The sequence below is a fragment of the Vidua chalybeata genome, chromosome 27 (genome assembly GCF_026979565.1).
Source record: "Vidua chalybeata isolate OUT-0048 chromosome 27, bVidCha1 merged haplotype, whole genome shotgun sequence".
Classification (NCBI taxonomy): domain Eukaryota; kingdom Metazoa; phylum Chordata; class Aves; order Passeriformes; family Viduidae; genus Vidua; species Vidua chalybeata.
In genome coordinates this window covers 4,384,048-4,401,168 of record NC_071556.1, presented here as the reverse complement: position 1 = coordinate 4,401,168, position 17,121 = coordinate 4,384,048, and the positions used below count along the sequence as shown (strand labels likewise).

Here is a 17,121-nt window from a genome sequence, read left to right as displayed (position 1 = left end):
AGAAAACCCTTCTTGAAATTCCTGGAGCATCCTGAAATTCCTTTCACTCTCTTTTCCAGTTCTGGAGAACCAGGCCTGTTGTGCAGCTCCTGGAGTGTTGTCCTGAAACAACAGGAGGTCAGGGACACACAGGTCAGGTCCTGTGGGACAAGGAGCTGTTATTTATGGAACAAATTTTTTCCTGAATGTGAGAGAGGAGAGGTGGATTCTGCTCTCTGTTGGAGTTTAAAATCCTAAATTCTAGCCAAGAGACATCACATAAACTCGTGCTGAAGAACCTGACCTAGTTGGAATAATTGGAGGTAATTGTCAGCTCTTTCCAGATGACAAAGCCCTTAATCACAGCAGATGCTCAGCCAACCTCACAAAAAAGGCTGGAAACCCGGGGTGAACAGGGAGGAATTGCTGTCCCAGAGGCACCAAGTTTCAGGAATGGGCAGGAATCTTCCTTAGGGGTTTTCCAATACATGGTCAGACTGGGGGCAGTGGTTTGTGCTCATGGCCCGGGCATCTCTGCAGAAATCTGGAATTGTGCCATGAGTGACGCCGGAATATCGAGAACAATTGGAGATGGAGCAACTCTAAAATGAGGAGCTGCAAGGTCGGGCTGCTCCACGGGTTCCTGTCCCAGATCCTTGAATCCAGACTCTCGGATCCCTGAGCTAGCCTGGGGTTTCCTAAAGCTGGCATGAGTTGGATGTGAGGTGCTGCACTCCCACAGAGCTGCAGGAGTTGCTTTGGGTTTCACCTGGGAGTTCCCTGCAAGTTGGCAAAGCCCTGAAGAGAGGAGATGGGATCTGATGGGGATGAGGATGATGATGGAAGAGCGGGATACCTGGCACTGCCTGGGATATCCCAGTCCAGCTGTGCTCCTGGGGGTGTGGAGACACTGCACAAGTAGAAATGGTCCTTCTAGAAGGGTCCAGCCAATTAACCTGGATTGCTAATTAGTCACGGAATTAGAGCCATGGAGTGTCCTGAGCTGGGAGGGATCCACAAGGATCAGAGTGCAGCTCCTGGCCCTGCAGAGACACCCCAACAATCCCACCCTGTGCCTGAAGCGTTGTCCAAACGCTCCTGGAGCTCTGGCAGCCTTGGGAATGTGACCATTCCCTGGCCAGAGCACTTGCAAATTCCAGGAACCAGGGTTTGCAGAGGTGTTTTTCCTTGTACAATGAGATGGCAAAAGCATAGGAAAACTGGGAACCTCTGGAAGTGGTCAGAGCAAGGAGCTGCCCTTGTGCCCAGGCAGAGGCTGTGACAGCTGGGCTTTAATTACCCAGTGCTGTAATTTTGGGAGGCTCTGGAGTGGCTCTCAGCACATTTGGTGTTTTACAGCCACGGGGATTCATCCCTTCCCGTACAACCTCCTGCAGTGGGACCAATAACCAGGGATCCTGCCTGGAAACCAACAGCTCCCCTGGGAATGTCTGGGACAAGACTCATTGCAGGCTCTTTGAAGTGGGCAGTAATGTGGAAACGGTGACAGCAGCACCGTTCCCATCAACCAGGGCTCTCCCATGGGGGCAGGGGCTCTGCAGCCCAAAAAGGGGGGAAAATGAACCACCACACCTTTGGGAAGAGCTCGGTGTGCCCAGGATGGGTGTGCAGGGCTGGGCTGTGCTCCCTTCCTGGGATGGAGCTGCTGGCCCAGGGGATGGAGCTGCTGGCCCAGGAGAGGCTGGGATGGAGCTGCTGGCCCAGGGGATGGGCTGCTGGCCCAGGAGAGGCTGGGATGGAGCTGCTGGCCCAGGGGATGGGGCTGCTGGCCCAGGAGAGGCTGGGATGGAGCTGCTGGCCCAGGGGATGGAGCTGCTGGCCCAGGAGAGGCTGGGATGAACTGTGGTCCAAGGGAGGCTGGGATGGAGCTGCTGGCCCAGGGGATGGGGCTGCTGGCCCAGGAGAGGCTAGGATGAACTTTGTGGTCCAAGGGAGGCTGGGATGGAGCTGCTGGCCCAGGGGAGGCTGGTTGGGGGCCATGACCTCCTGTTGGAGCACTCCAGACCGACAGAACTCAGCAGCTGCATGAACTGGTTGTGGCCTCAAGCAAAGGCCATTCCTCCGCCGCTGGCTTCTGCCAGATGGTCCCAGCCCAGGCTCAGGGCCTCACGTCCCCTCTCAGCTCTGCTTTTCATGTGTCTCTCCCCAAAAAAAGGCCTGGGCCAGTGCCAGACTCCAGCAAACCCTTCAGAGCAGTCCCCCAGCTCTGGCAGGTCACCGGTGCTGGAACCAACCCCACGTCCTGCCTCTACAGCCCAGACATCCTCCTCGGCTCTCCCTGCCAGCTCTGGAATGAGAAATGGCTCTGCTCTTCTGTCTGCTTCCATTCGAATCCCTCTAGGAAAGAGCTCGTGTTCTCCAGCTCCGTGCTGCTGAAATTAGCGCTGGCACCCTGCAGGATTCCAGCCTCGACTCGCGCCTCCAGGAGTGGGAAGAGCTGCCGAGACTGCGGAGACAAGTTGGATGTGAGAGCCAAGTGTCCAAAAGAACACGTTCAGGAACAACACAGTGAGCAGGAGGTGCTCCAGCACGGCAGGGAAATCATCCTGCTGAGGGTAAAAACTCCCCCCCACCCCAAAAAAAAAAGTGTTCTTGGGCAGCCAGGAAGGGTTAAACCATGGCACGAGGTTTGGGACAGCTGCAGGATGCTGGAGTGGGCACTGGGGTTGGGACCAGGATGATGGTTTTAGGTCACTCACAAAGCTTTCTAATTAGGCTTTTTTTTTTGGGGGGGGTGAAAAAAAAGAAAAAAAAAATGGTGTGTTTGATTCTGTAAGTGCTGAACATTCCACAATTGCTGTGTTTAATAAATACAGCGGGGGCTCCTAGGAGACTGAATGGGGCTGAATGAATGAAGTATGTGAGACATCTGAAACCTATTAGTTGGAGCAAACTGGTGGAGAGGCAGGAATTCTTCTCTTTAAAAAATATTTATACATTTTCCTTTCATGTCAGGCCAACATCTTATTTGGGGTTATGTTCCAGTGGAAGGAAAGGTGTGTCGGGGGGAAATGCAGGGGGAGGGGAGGTGCAGATTTGGGTCAGGCCCAAAAGGAGCAGAAGGGCTGGGTGGCTTTAGGGCCGTATTTTCCTTTTGGAATCGAAGCCAGCACGTTGATCCATCAGGGGATTTTGCCCCAGCCTCGATGGGGATGGGTATTTTGGGATTTGGTTCATTTTGAGGTGTTTTGGGGAGCTTGTCCCACCTGGAGCCCCTCGCTTGAGGCACCAGAACTCTCCAAATGAGGTTTATGGAGCCATGGGTCTGGTTTAACCTAGTTTGGAGATTTAGGCTGAATTAGAACACACATCCAGTGTTGTCCCCACCCATGGACAGCTCCAGGAGATCCCACCAGTGTCCAGGAGCAGTGGGAATGATGCCACATCCCAGAGCTTTCCACCCAGACTTCTCCTTCTCATGCAGAATTACCTCACTGACTTGGGAAAATAGGGAAAAATAGAGAAGATTGGGATGGGAAGAACACAGAACATTTCCCTCAGGGAATAAGCAGAGCTAACAACTCTTCAGGAGCCACTTCACCTGTGGGGAAGTCTCTGGAAAGGGAGAAAAAGAGTTGACAACACCCAGCTCCAGTCTGGGCAGATCATTCCAAATGGAGCCTGAATTTCCTGCTGGAAGCTCTGGTTGTTTCCTGCTGGAAGCTCTGGTTGTTTCCTGCTGGAAGCTGTGGTTATTTCCTGCTGGAAACTGCAGATTTTTCCTGCTGGAAGCTCTGGTTATTTCCTGCTGGAGGTTGTGGTTATTTCCTGCTGGAAACTGTTTATTTCCTGCTGGAAGCTGTGGTTATTTCCTGCTGGAATCTGTGTTTATTTCCTGCTGGAAACTCTGGTTATTTCCTGCTGGAAACTGCGGATTTTTCCTGCTGGAATCTCTGGTTATTTCCTGCTGGAAGCTGTGGTTGTTTCCTGCTGGAAGTTGCACAAATCTAGGACAAGTCTCCCACCTTTGGTTCTTCCCTCCGTGTGTCAGGAGCTCACCCAGGGCTTGGAGTGACGTCTGAGCTCACCTCTCCTTGTGCAGGAGCTCTGGATCAAAGCTCAGGATGGTGTCAGAGAGGCCTGGATTTTGCAGTGTTTTCCAGCTGATAAGAGATATGCAAATTATCCCTGCTCTCCTGTCATCCCTAATGAGCTTTGTTCTGCCCACTTTTACTGCACCGCAAACTCAACCCTCTCCCTTCAGGCTTCCTGAACTGAAAATGAGAAATTTTTGGGAAACTGGGAATTTGCAAATGGCTCCCATTATCCTTCTAATCTCCCCAACCTGATAAAATCAGAGGATATCTCCCCCCTCCATAGGAAACAGATGTTCCTCTTGCAGCAGGGACATGCAGGAGGCATCCTGAAATTTGTTTAATTAGAGTCTCCCGGAGATGGGATTTTTTGGGGGTTTACAACCTGCGATGTCCGAGCTTGGATCTGGCTGAATTTGGAGTGGTGCCAGTCAGGAATTTCTGTGGAGTTTCTTTCCATCATTAGTGAAGAGAACTCAACATCTCTGAGCTGAGAGCTCGGAAAATAACTTTGGAGTGGTTTTTGATGGCATCTCTCAGTCAGCTTAGAGGTGAAAACATGACTGGGACGTGGGATGAGGCTGGGTCTCATTTTGTGACGGAATAGTGGAACCCATTCCAATAGCCCATGAATGGATTTAACTCCTCCTGGAGCTGTGGGGAATGAGGCACTCTGGAAACATCCTTTTCCATCCCTCTGACTGCACTTTCTCTGTGGCATCTGTTCCCCATCAGTGGGAGGATCTCAGTGGATTTCAGTCTCATCAAGTTTTGTCCACCTGTAACTCTTGGGTTTTCACACCTCTCTTTTTATTTCTTTTTCTTCTTTTCTACCAGGTTCAAACAAAATCCTGGTTTTGCTGATGACACTGGGGGAAGTTGCCCAGAGAAGCTGTGGCTGCCCCATCCCTGAAAGTGTCCAAGGTTGGACAGGGCTTGGAACAACCTGGGAGAGTGGAAGGTGTCCCTGCCCATGGCAGGGGGTAGAATGGGATCATCTTTAAGGTCTTTCCAACCCAAACCATTCCGGGATTCTGAATGTCAGTGCTATTTCTAAAATATCTCGATTTTCCTCTGCTTTGGAGGTTCTCAGTGTGTGTCCATCTGTGCATGTGTGGGTGGTGGTTGCATTTCAGAATTTCCAGGACTGTTATAGCTCTTATGTTTTTTTCCAAACAACTTCCTCCAGTGTGAGTTCTCCCTCCTGACGGATCCGGACCCCACTTGGAAGAGTTCTCCATGGATGAGGGAAGCTGGATAAAGAAGCTGAATTAAAGCCTCTCTCACTGGAGGTGATTTAAGGATCTCCACACAGCAGAACCATGTAACAAAAATCCAGATTTGTTTCAGATATTGGACGCATTTCCCACCCTCCACGTGTTGATGCTGCCGGTGACAAACTGTGGAAAAAACTCCTGAAGTGTGAGCCAAGAATTCCCTTCATCAGCCTTTTGCTAAGGTGCATAGTTTATCCCGATTTTTCCTGATTTATCCCAGCCTCAGCCTCGCTCAGACACATTCCCAAGGCGTGTCTCCTCCGAGCCTCTTGGGAGCACCATTTCCACGTCTCTCTGGACTGGCTGGACACGTCACCATCGCCGTCCCTGTCCCGGGGTGTCTCAGGCCAGGAATGGGTCCTGAGGGGAGAAGTGACCCGTGGAATGTGAGGAGGAGGAGCTGGAGCCCAGAGCTTGGATGGGGCAGCCCTGGCAGGTGCTGAGCTGTTCCTGAATGAAACACAACTCTGGTTAATTAAAGCAGCTTAGGGCAGTGCTCTGGGTTGGGAAAGGCCATGGATTGGGAGCATTCCCAGAGTTCTGTTTGGGGACAGACAGGGACAGTGGCAGCAGTTGAAGGGGTGGCTTGGACCTCAGGCAAGGTGACTGCTGGGGGTGTTTAATAACGTTCCCTTCCTCCTGAGGAGCAGGGCCAGGACACAGGGAATGGCTGGAGCTGTGTCAGGGGGTTGGGATGGAGATCAGGGAATGGATCGCCCTCATGGGATGTTCCTGGCAGGACTTTCCCAGTGCTCCTGGGCTCCAACTCCCCCCATTTCCCTGCTGTCCTCAGTGGGGTCTCAGTGTTTGTGTCCTCAGTGCCATTCCTCGGTAGCTGGGATGGATAATTTGCATCAGAATAGTCCAAAAACTGGGATCAGCTTTGACCAGAAACACAGCATCCTTGGGCTGTGAAAAACTGCTGCAGAACCAGCAAGTTCAGGCTCCCTGGCTGCTGACTTTTATCTGAACACAGAGGTTGAATACCATCAGAATAGTTTGTTTTATTTCCAGCTTGCCTGAAACCAGAGATTCCTGGGAGGTGTCCAAGCCAATCGCTGAACCCAACTGGATTTTGTGAACCTGAACTCTGGAGCTGCTCTGGTCCCTGCAGCACTTTGGTTGTCCCAGCTCCCTCTCCTGGCATCCCAGTGACCCTTTCACAATCTCTTTGTGGTTTGTATTTGTCGTATTTTTCACATTCCTGATTTATCATGGAATGGGTTGGGTTGGAAAGATCCTGAAGGATCATCCAGTGCCACCCCCTTCCACAGTCCCAGGCTGCTCCAACCTGCCCTTGGACACTTCCAGGGATCCAGGGGCAGCCACAACTTCTCTGGGAATTCCATCCCAGCCCCTTCCCACCCTCCCAGGGAGGAATTCCTTCCCAAAATCCCACCCATCCCTGCCTGCTGTCGGTGTGTGAAGCCATTCCCTGTGTCCTGTCCCTCCATCCCTTGTCCCCAGTCCCTCTTTGCCTCGCCTGTTGAAAGACCAGCAGGATTCCTGTGTTTAGTCCCAAGCACAGAGGGAGCAGAGCTGAGCCCGACTCCAGCACATCCAAAGGTGGGGAAGCAGCCAAGGCCTTGGAATCCATCCTGGGCTGGGAGCAGAGCAGAGCCTGAGCTCAGCGCCGGGGCAGCTCCGCACATGGAACGTGACGGCTTTGGAGAGCGGCACCTCTGCGCTCCTCAGTTCCAGGAATGTTCTAGGAAGTGGGCAGGAGCCTCCTGGTTTGGTGAGAGCAGGAGCAGCCCCATTTCCCTGCAGTTTGGGCTCTCAGGATGCTGCTGTGGCACAGCAGTCCTCAGTGTTCCGGGTGGTGTTTGGGGCTTGGAGCCTCCTGCCCCCCATTTTCCCCAAGTGCTTTTATCCCCTTCCCTCTCATCCCACCAAACCTTTTCCCTGCAGCTGGCAGAAAATGGGATTTTCTGGTTAATACCAAAATAAAAACAGCAGTGTCCAGCATGGGATGGGAGGGAAGGGGGAGAGCCAGGGGCTGGGATGGACAAGGAGCACGGGGCTGTACATCCCAGAGAGCTGGAGGTGCTGCAGGACAGGAAAATCCCAAGGGAATCAGCAGAGCTGGGATGGGATCTGAGTCCTTTTCCAGCTCCTGCAGCCTTAGGGTTGTTCCTTGTGGGATTCCTCTCCCTTTTCCCAGGCAGTGCCGAGCGTTTGGGGTTTGTTCCAGGGCTTTTCTTTGTAGTGATGGGGAAAACATGAGCAGAGTCACTTCCCCGCTCCCTGTAACAGGAATAAAACAGGAGCAGGAAAAAAACAGCCTTTGGTGGGGGCCAAAGGTCTTGCAGAGGTTGCCTCCATGGAATGGCAGCGAGCAGAAATCTCCAAGGATTTCCAGGTGCTTTATTGGATATCCTCCCTGTGTTAGTCCAGGTTCCATCCTCCCTCTGGGAAGGATTCAGACCCTGGGGTTGTGTTGACTTCGAGCCTGATTTGATTCCTTTCCCTGGGGAATGCACACACCCCCAAAATGGATGGCTGGAAAAGTGGGTCCAGCCTTTGCTGTGAGGGAGGAACTTGTGATCCCCTCCAAAGCCCTGGCAGTCCCAAAGCCCTGGGATTGGATCTTGCTTGGATTTTCCTCCTTCCTTCACTCATTCACTTCACCAAGCAGCTGGAATCCAGCACCGGCTCTGACCAAGGAATGGGAAGAGGGATGCTCAGGAATCTCTGGGGTGGGACTGGATAATCCTTAAGGTCCTTCCCACCCAAACTATCCTGGGATCATGTGATTTATGACCCAAATTTGCCTTTATGCCCCACATCCCCTTCCTCTGCCCCAGCCAGGCAAACTCCTTCCCTGCACCCCAAATCCCTCCGGAAAAACACAGAGAGAAAATGGAAGAATCTGACTGAGGGGCTGAAATGGGTTAAGGAGCAAGATTAGATCAAATATTTCCGAGCATCTGGGGCTTCTTGACCACCCCATTGTGGCCCATGCCTGGCTGTCAGACCCTGAGCATTCCCAGAAGGAGTTAAGGGAGACCTGGGCGGGAGCCAAGAGCTTTTGCCGGAAGCTTTATCTTCCCCCCAAAAAAGAATCTGATGTCTGGAGCTCTGGACGAGGCATTGTCCTCATAAAACACAACAAGAACAACAAAACAAGCCCTGCTATTCCCAGCTCTGTAACAAGCCATAAAATGGGGGGGAAAAGGCAAAAAAAGAAAAAAAAAAAGCCCTGGAAATGTAAGAGTTTTATTAAACTGGAACCATGTGTTTCCTATAGTCCCGTCTCCATAAGCTGTGCACATCCCGTCCATGTTTATGTTCTCCTCGGGGGTGTGAGGGGTTTTTTTTCCATGCCTGGGAATGATTAGAAGGAGGGAGCTCATGGATGAACTCATGTCTCCTGTGAGCAGCACCAGGAAACCTGCACACACCGGGAGAGGCACAAATCCTGCGGGAGCGGCCGGGGAAACGCGGGACGCCGGGAAGGGGGAAAGGCAAGGCACAAGGGAGAAGGAAAAAGGAAAATTTCCAGAGTGGAAAAAGAGGAGAAAGTTGTCCCATGTGGGTCATTGTAAAAAGTGTGCACTGAGGACGTTCCCTGAGGGCCTGGAGTGATCCTGCCTCACCCAGGGAGGCTCAGAGAGGCCCATGTGTGGTTTAAACATCCCCCCCTCCTCTTCTGGGGTCTCCAGCACCCCCCAGGCATTCCTTAAATGAGGAGATTATCCTGGAAATGAGTGTGGAGCTCCCTGGAGACTTCCCAGGAAAGGAGAAGGGCCAGGTCTGGGATTTGCCAGGAGCCCTCAGCCTGGCTGGAGACATTGGGGCACAAGGAGTGGCCACAGCGTCCGTGGGGAGCTGGGTGGTGACGTTTGAATTCAGATTTGGGCAGGAATGCCCCGGGAAGGGGGCTCAGAGGAGGAGTCTCGGGGGGAAATGGGTAATGGGATATTTTTAGCTGGAATTGGCAGGGCTGTGGTTGTTGTTTCCACGTGGGTGAACAGCCCTGGTGAGGGCTGGGAAGGACTGGGAATCATCCCCTGTGCAGTGAGCAGGTGTGGTGACACCTGCGTGGTGACAGAGCTGCAGAGAAGGGACATTACATCATGGAGAGTGACCTCAGAGATCCCAGAGATTACGGAATTTCACCCATTTTTCCTGGTCCTGAGCCCATTCCCTCCGTCTGACCGGTGCCTCTGCTCCTGCAGGACATCCAGGCGTGCCCAGGACACCAGGGACTGGGGATCCATGATTTCCTGGGCATCTGGTTGTAAATCCCAGGCTGGTTTAGGTTGGAAGTGCCCTCAAAGCTGCTCCCATTCCACGGGCAGGGACACCCTTCCACAGACCTGGTGTTAAAACTTCCCTCCTTATTTCTCATTTGGAATCCTTGGACTTGGCATCCAGCTGATGATATATTTTTTTTCCCTCAATGATAAAGGTTTTTTTTCTATCCCCACATTCTCCTTCTGCAGTGATATCCATGCCTGGCAATCAAGTTATCCCTCAGACTTCCTTTAATTTTGATAAAGTGGCTCCCTCAGCTTTGCTAACCAGGGACTTTCTCCAGGCCTTTGATCCCTTTTGGAGATGTTTTACAACAACTTCTGGGCTCAGCTCATTCCCTTTCATGGCCCTGTGGAAAACCCATCCAGTTTGGGGTCTGCAAATGTTCCCAGCAGTGCCTGGACATTTTTTTTTGCTGTGTTGTTCCAAACCTGGCTGTGGACACTTCCAGGGATGGAGCAGCCAGAACTTCTCTGGGAATTCCATTCCAGGGCCTCCCCACCCTCCCAGGGAACAATTCCTCCCCAAATCCCATGGAATGCTGCCCTGTGTCCATGTGAAGCCATTCCCTGTGTCCTGTCCCTCCAGGACAGTTTAGGACCAGCACAGGCCACGCAGCAAACGTGGATTCTCAGCGTGTGGCATTTGATGGGCACTCTGCTCCTTCAGCCTTTTAATTCCTCCTCCTGGTGAAAGCCTTGAACGCATCCCAAAAATAAGGATTGGTGGGAGAGGAGCCAACAAACACCAGCACCTTTCCTGGCAGAATTCCTGCTCTCCCCACAGCCCTGAGAGGCCAAATCCAGCTCCTGCTCCGTGGCAGCTGCCAGCCAGGAGTGGCCTTTTCCAGGGAATGACTCCTGGAGCTGTTGGCACCCAGGGAAATCTGCTCCTGCTGCTGGGCCCTGGCTGGCAGCGGGCAGAGGAGCAGCAGAAAAAGGGGTTGGCACCTCCCAGGGAAGGCAGAGCTGAGCTGTTCCCTCCAGTCTGTAAATATTCAAAGGAAACAGATTTTCTGCTGGCTCTGGGGTTGTTCCCTCATTACCCCGAGCTGGGAAAGGGACCCTGCAGGACGGACTGGGGACACTGGGGGTGTCCTGGCCAAGGGTGACATCACTGAGGGGCTGGCTCCAGCTCGCACACGACCCTGACAGGCAGAGCCAAAGGATTCCAAAGGAAAATCTCCTTCCCCAGACCTTGGAATATTAATAATGCCTGCAAAGGCAACAAAATAATGATGCAACTCCCCGGGGACGTGGAAGGGTCTTTGCCAAGCAGCTCAGACACAAAGGCTCTGCTGTGTGTGCTTCCTGCGAGGAGGCTGCACAGATCTCATGGAATGACAGGAATCGTGGAATCTCAGACTCCCAGAGCAATTTGGGTTGGAAGCGACCTCAAGGATCAAACCCAACCCCTCCATCCCGGTGCAGGAAGTGGCCGGCGGATCCCAGGTTTTGCTGCACACAAATTCCTCCCATCCCTTTTGGGTCTTGTTGTGTTTTCCAGAAATTCCTTTCAAACGTGTCCTGAAGGTTTTGGATTCTTCCTAGACCAGTCGGACCAGTACCCATCCAGCCCCTCAGGTTTGGGATAAACTGATAGAAACCTCTGGAAGCCAGGTTTGGAACAGGAGTCCTCCAGTCCTCCATGGCCTGCTCAGGAGAAGTGAGGCCGTGGCCCACCTGGGGCAGGAAGGGAGTTTGGGATCTGGATATCATCCATGAGGTGATGTTTGCAGGGCAGGACAGCTGTCCTTGGGTTCATTTGGACAAAATTTGTTCCCCTCTTCCTTTGGGTGGCAGAGTGGGGCTCTGCTCCAGCATTTGGGACATCCCAGGGAGGCCACGGGGCTGGATTTGCTGCTGGGGAGCAAAATCCAGTGTTTTTGTAGCCCCGGGCTGCAGCTGTGCCATGGCCAAGCTGCTCCACACGGGCTGAGCTGGGGCAGCTCCAGCCTTGCCTGGGTGGTCTGGCAGCTCTGCAGCTCCACACACGCCTTGTGCAGCCCCTCCTGGGGAGAATCCCGGGACAGGGAGGGAAGGGAGGGATGTCCAGGCAGGAGGAGAGCTGAGAGGGTTTGCATTTACCAGCTGATGCTGCACGAGGAGCAAAGTCAAAGCCTCTGGGTGTCCTTGGGGCGGGATCAAATCCACGCTCGGAGAAGAGTGAAAGAGGATCCACCCCCCCGATGCTCAGCCTGGCTGCTGAGCCATGGAATCACGGAATATTCCAGGTTGGAAGGGACCCCCAAGGCCCATTGAGCCCAACTCTGAATTAAATGGCCCCTTTAGCCTGGAATTCCAGGGTGGTTTGGATTTGAGGGGACCTTAAAGCTCATCCAGTGCAATTCCTGTCATGGGACACCTTCACCTCTGGTCAGAGGGATGGAGCTCCTCTCCCGTGAGGAAAAGCTGGGGAATCAGGCTGACCCAGACCTCAGGAACCCTGACAGGACACAGATTTTCATTTAATCTTCTCCCCATAGCAGCTCCTCAGCCTTTGCTCACAGCTGTTCTCCCATCCTGCGAAATCCCAGCAGCTTTTCCCGTGTAGGATCCAGCACCTCTTGTCTCTGTTTCCATGTTCCTCTTCCTGCCCAGATTCCTGAGCTGTGAACCCACCTGCTTTTCAGAGGAACACACCAAACAAGGTGCATATTTTGGTATTTTTCTCCAATATTTTCCCTGTTTTTGGTTCACCACAGAGCCCTGCTCAGCTGAGGCGACGGGAAGGGACCTCATGAGTAACCCTGGGGTGCCATCCTTGCCCTCTGCTCCCCTCCTGGACCTCTCCAATCCCTGTGGATTCATTTAATTGCTCCTCCTTGTGCCAGCTGATGCTCTGGGCTGGGATTGGCACCACATTCCTGAGCATGGACGTGGCTTTTCCTCATCTGTTGGCGCTGGGAGACAAAAGAAGGATCTTTTCCATGAGGAATGGCTCCAACCTCATGGCTTGGATGTGCTTGGAAGGCTTGTGCAGAGCTCTGCCCCATCCTCACCTCCAGGAGAATCCAGTGTGGATTCACCATCCCGGGGTTTCTCCAAACTGAGCTGTAGGAAGGGATATCAATATTCCAGCTTTCCCTGAAATCCCCCTCTTGTTTTCCCTTGAAATCAGCTCACGTGGAATTCTCACCTTCCATGGGGGAGGGTGCTCGTGTGGTCACTTGTCCTCAAGAAAATTCCAGCTCCTCTATCTGAAAGTGGCTTTTTTTTCTTTTCTTTTTAATTTTTTTGGCAGATCCAGGCAGTGAGTGGCTGGAAATCCTGCCCACGGCACCGAGCAGGAGTTCCTGGGATCTGGGGAGCTGGGCCAGGGCTCTCCATCTGCTCCAGCCCCGCTGCCAAGTTCAACTTCTGCGCTGCAGATCGCACAAAGGGGAGAAAAGAGCCGCGAAAAAAAGGTTGGAAAAATGGGAAACTCGGAATTCAACCGAGGGCAGAGGGAGTAAGGTGGGGCTGGAGCAGACAGATGTGGGGGAGAGTCACATCTGCCTGGGGAGATGGTGGGGACACTCAGGAACAAGGGCTGGATGTGCCTCCAGCCCACCTGAGGCAACAAGAAAGGTGTTTGTATCCCTGCTTGGAATTTCACAGGAAATGGAGGGATCGCCTTACTCCTGGCAGGAGAAAGAGGCAATTTTCCTTCTAAATCAGGCAGCTCCCGTGTCAAAAGTTCCACAACGAAATCCCACTGCACTCAGAGCAGGGCTTTTTATGAATAAAATCTTAATAAATGTCCAGGGCTTGATTTTTCGCAGCAGCCTCGCCTGGCTTTGATCTCCCTTGCCTGGGCTCAGCCCCTGCCAAGCCAAAGAGGGAAAAAGTCCCTTTCCCCGGTTTAAAGCAAAGGGTGTTTTTCTAAAGCTCTTGGCTGTGGAGCTGTGTGTGATACATCATCCCTCGGCCCCATCCCTCCTCTCCCAAAATCCAGAGCACACACTGAAACAATTTCCCTGTGGTTTCCCTCCTTGGTGGAGTCGAATTCCTAGAAAACAAAAGGAATGTTGCAACCCTTGGTCACAAGCTCGGAGGCTGGAAATGTTACACACACACACGGTGGGACCTGGGATCAGCCCTGGCTGGTGGCACCTCGGTCCCAACCCCACATCCCTGGAATCCCTGATTCCTCCCACAGGTGTGTAAAATTTGGGAGTTTCTCCAGCCCTGGGAATTGCAGGAGGCAGTGAGGATTTAGGGAATTCTGTTGGCTCTTTGCCCCAGCCCTGAGGTCACTCAGAGCTCCCCGAGGTCTGACCTGGTCCTGTCCAAACCCAAAATCCCGGGATGGGCACACTCTCATCCCAGTGAATCCACAGTGAATGCAGGGGCAGGAATTCCTCCCTGGGAGGGTGGTGAGGTGCTGGAATAGATTCCCAGAGGAGCTGTGGCTGCCACAGGCATCCCTTGGGATGTTCTTTACCTTCAGGATTTTTTTGGGGTACATTTTAAGGGCATCTGGACAAGGTGCAGGAGCAGATTTGTGTGGATCATCCCAGGAGGTGACAGCCACTGCCTGGTATTGCCTGCTGCCAGGAGATGGGATAATTTACATCCTTGGGATAATTCACATCCTTGGGATCACCTGGGCTCATCCTCTGAATTCCCTGGCTTGGAAAGTTCTCAGGAGCCCTCGTGTTCACACAGGACCTTTTAAATGTTTTTTTTGGTTTTTTTTTTTTTTTTTTTTTTTGGCAAACAGAGGTCCCTGGACTGAGCCAAAGGTGAGGCAGGAAGGTGCTGCAAGCTGATTATTGATTTAATGTCAGGGAGGAGGAGAAACCAGCCTGATTTGGGGCCAAAACCCTGCTGGGTGTGTGTGGGGCAGGGAAGCCAGGGAAGGAGTTAATGCTTGGAACAATTTCCCTGAGGAAAGCTTTGTCTGGGCCGGTTCCTGAGTGTGCTGCTCGCTGCCACTTTTGGCCTCCAATTCCTTCTGCAATTCCATGGGGAGGTTCTGGAAATCCTGAGCACTGCAGGTCCAGCCTGTCCTCATCCCCCTCAGCCCCTTTTAGCCCATTCCCGTGAATAAATCCCTCCCTTCCCTGCTCTCTGAGCAGAGTGAGCAGCGTGGGCTGGCCAGGACAGAGCAGCAGCGTCCACCCCGCATTCCCTGACCCCGGCTCTCTGCAGGGGCTGCAGCACAAGGGCCTGAAATTGCTTTTTTGCTTGTTTTTCCCCCTGATTTTTTTTTTTTTTTTTTTCTGAGATGACATCACGGTTCAGAGCTGTTGCTGCCCTGACAGCAGTTGTGTCACCCTGGGAGAAGCAACACGGGCTAATTTTAGCCCAGGCAGTTTTTAGGTGACGCTTTTTAATAAAGGCAGGAATGGAAAAGTTCAAGGGGCTCTCAGGCAGCTTTGCTGGGGGTTCCTGACAGGTCCTGATGGGGCTGAACCAGCTCAGCTTTGATGCAGAAATGAAGGGAAGAGGTGAAGGAATCAGGGCTGACACCCAAATTCCCAGCTCTCGTCAGACTTGGGAGATCAAAGAATCCCGGAATGATTTGGGTTGGAAGGGAACTTAGATCTCATCTCATCCCTCCCCTGCCGTGGCAGGGACACCTTCCACTGTGCCAGGGGGCTCCAGCCTGGCCTTGGACATTGCAGGGATCCAGGAGCAGCCCCAGCTGCTCTGGGAATCCATTCCAGGGCCTCACCATCCTCCCAGGGAGGAATTTCTTCCCAAAGTCCCATCTAAACCCCCTCTCTGTCCATGTAAAACCATTCCCTGTGCCCTCCATCCCTTGCCCAAAGTCCCTCTCCATTTCTTGTGGCTCCTTCAGGCACTGAAAATCCCCAACTGGGCCACCCCAAACTTCACTTCTGCAGCTGGACAATCCCAATTCCTGATTTCCCAGTTCCTGAAATCCCAGTTCCTGATATCCCAGTTCCTGATTTCCCAGTTCCTGAAATCCTGGTTCCTGAAATCCCAGTTCCTGATTTCCCATTCCCAATATCCCAGTTCCTGGTACCCCAATTCCTGATTTCCCATTCCTGATTTCCCAGTTCCTGAAATCCCAATTCTTGAAATCCCAATTCCCGATTTCTCAGTTCCTGATTTCCCAATTACCAATATCCCAGTTCCTGATTTCCCAGTTCCTGGTACCCCAATTCCTGGTACCCTAATTCCTGATTTCCCAATTCCCAATATCCCAATTCCTGATTTCCAGTTCTTGCTTTCCCAATTTCTGATTTCCCAGTTCCTGATTTCCCATTCCCAATATCCCAATTCCTGATTTCCCAATTCCTGAAATCCCAATTCCTGATTTCCCAATTCCTGATATATTTTCCTCCCAGAGAAAGAGCCAGGAGCTTGCTGAGCATTAAAATGTAAATGTTGAATTTAACAACTTTTAAAGCAGCTTTAAGCCCCCTCCCCTGGGCATTTCCATGATTCCAGTGGCATTAATGAACGAGGATCTCATCCCATTTTCCCATAGGATTTTCCCACCTCCATGTGCTCCCTGCAGCTCCCCAAAATGAAGAGATTGGATCTTTTTCTCTGCCCTCATTTGCATTATTTATTGCTCAAAGTTCCACCTGCTTGCACAGGACACATGGCAAAAATTCCTGAATCCAGGAAAACTCATAAATCCGTTCTGGGTTTGTTAAATAGTTTGGGCAGATAATGAATCATCTGCAAATATTTGATTTCGCTAATGGTAGAGTTATAGTCTGTGCTTTTTCCTTTTCTGAACAACATTTCAGAAGCTTGGATAAATACAATAATTGAAAATTAATTTAAAAGCCCTTTGAAACCACATTTGTGTCATCTAAAAATCAAATTCTGTGTTCAGGTCAAGCGAAAATGTTCATCAAATCACCCCTAAATGACTCCTCCTTTCTCTTCATTTCTCACTCTGCTCAGGGCAGCAAAAAACTCAATTTCTCTGAGGGTTCTGCCCCAAGCACGTAATTAATAACAATAATAATTAATTACAAGCATTCTTCCACTGTGCTTTGCTCATTAAGGGGTGAAACCCTTGCTGGGCACTTTGTGACAGCTCCGTGAGCTGAGCCTAAGGTGGGTTTGAGGCCTCTCTCCTCCTCCTCCAGGGAGAAATGTCATTTTTGGGTCTTGCCTGGCTCTTTTTTCCCGTGGGATGTCCCAGTCCTGCCCTTCCCCGGCAGGTAAAGCCCAGGCTGATTTAAGCTGGAATTGGGGCAGGACTGGGGGATGGGAATGGGAGTGGGAATGGGAGTGGGAATGGGAATTGGAGTGGGAATGAGAATGGAATGGGAATGGGAATTGGAGTGGGAATGGGAATTGGAGTGGGAATGGGAATGGGAATGGGATGGGGATGGGGATGGGGATGGGGATGGGGATGGGAATGGGAATGGGAATTGGAGTGGGAATGGGAATGGGAATGGGAATGGGAATGGGAATTGGAGTGGGAATGGGAATTGGAGTGGGAATGAGAATGGAATGGGAATGGGAATTGGAGTGGGGATGGGAATGGGATGGGGATGGGGATGGAATGGGAATGGGGATGGGAATGGGAATGGGAATGGGAATGGGAATGGGAATTGGAGTGGGAATGGGAAT

The 17,121-nt window shown here is 52.1% G+C and overlaps 1 long non-coding RNA gene across 2 annotated transcripts; it reads left to right on the top strand.

The window, feature by feature from the left end:
- The first annotated feature begins 4,345 nt into the window (after positions 1-4,345).
- On the top strand, positions 4,346-8,560 carry LOC128800756 (uncharacterized). Of its 2 annotated transcripts, none has more exons than XR_008435040.1 (3): positions 4,346-5,493; positions 6,326-6,487; positions 6,828-8,560. It is a non-coding gene; the product is annotated as an uncharacterized LOC128800756 (long non-coding RNA). The 2 variants fall into 2 exon arrangements; XR_008435039.1 differs by having other exon boundaries at positions 4,346-5,747.
- Positions 8,561-17,121: the final 8,561 nt, after the last annotated feature.